Genomic DNA, 866 nt, shown 5'->3' with positions numbered 1-866 from the left:
GGGCGCGGCGACGACGACAAGCGGCGGGGGCGCGTGGCGACGATGGGGACGACGACGATGGGCGGCGGGGACGGCGACGACGCGCGGCAAGGGCGGCGATCAATGGCGGTGGGGGCGACGGCGCGGCGGCGTCGGCGTCGGCGATAGATCGATGTCGCGCGAGAAGTGGAGAAGTGGTCGACGATGGAACTGTTTTTTCATAAGTGTAGTATATATAGGAGGGGCCTTTAGTACCGGTTGGAGCCTCCAACCGGTATTAAAGGCCAATTTTGGCCAGCCCAAGCGGCGGGAAACGAGGGCCTTTAGTACCGGTTGGTGGCTCCAACCGATACTAAAGGGCAACACATTAGTACCGGTTGGAGCCACCAACCGGTACTAAAGGTCATGCGCTGCCACGCCGCGGTGCGCTATTTTTAGTCCCACCTCACCGAGTGAAGGGCAGCCGCACTGGTTTATAAACCCAGCCGCGGCTGCCCTTTTGAACTCCTCTATATAGCAGGCTTCTGGGCCTAACTAGGGTGCGCTGCCCTGTGAGCCTGCTGGCCCTTCTGGTCCTGTATTTGCACATCCTAGGTCTGGCAGGCCCACCGGGCAGCGCCCCAACATTTTTTATATAATTTTTTTTCCTGCATTATTTATTTTCTTCTATTTATTTTTGAGTAATTTTTTATATAGTTTTTTCTTTTCTGCTTTATTTTTTTCTTCTATTTATTTCGGAGTAGTTTTTTTGCTGTATTTAGTTTCTTTGTGAATATTTTTGCTTTATATAATTTTTTTTCTTTTCTGCATTATTTTTTTCTTCTATTTATTTTATATAGTTTTTTCTTTTTAGTTTTTTTATATAGTTTTTTCTTGTGCCCTGAGTA

Source organism: Triticum aestivum, chromosome 3B, assembly GCF_018294505.1.
Source record: "Triticum aestivum cultivar Chinese Spring chromosome 3B, IWGSC CS RefSeq v2.1, whole genome shotgun sequence".
Classification (NCBI taxonomy): domain Eukaryota; kingdom Viridiplantae; phylum Streptophyta; class Magnoliopsida; order Poales; family Poaceae; genus Triticum; species Triticum aestivum.
The sequence above is the reverse complement of the archived record's forward strand: the minus strand, read 5'-3'. Positions refer to the sequence as shown.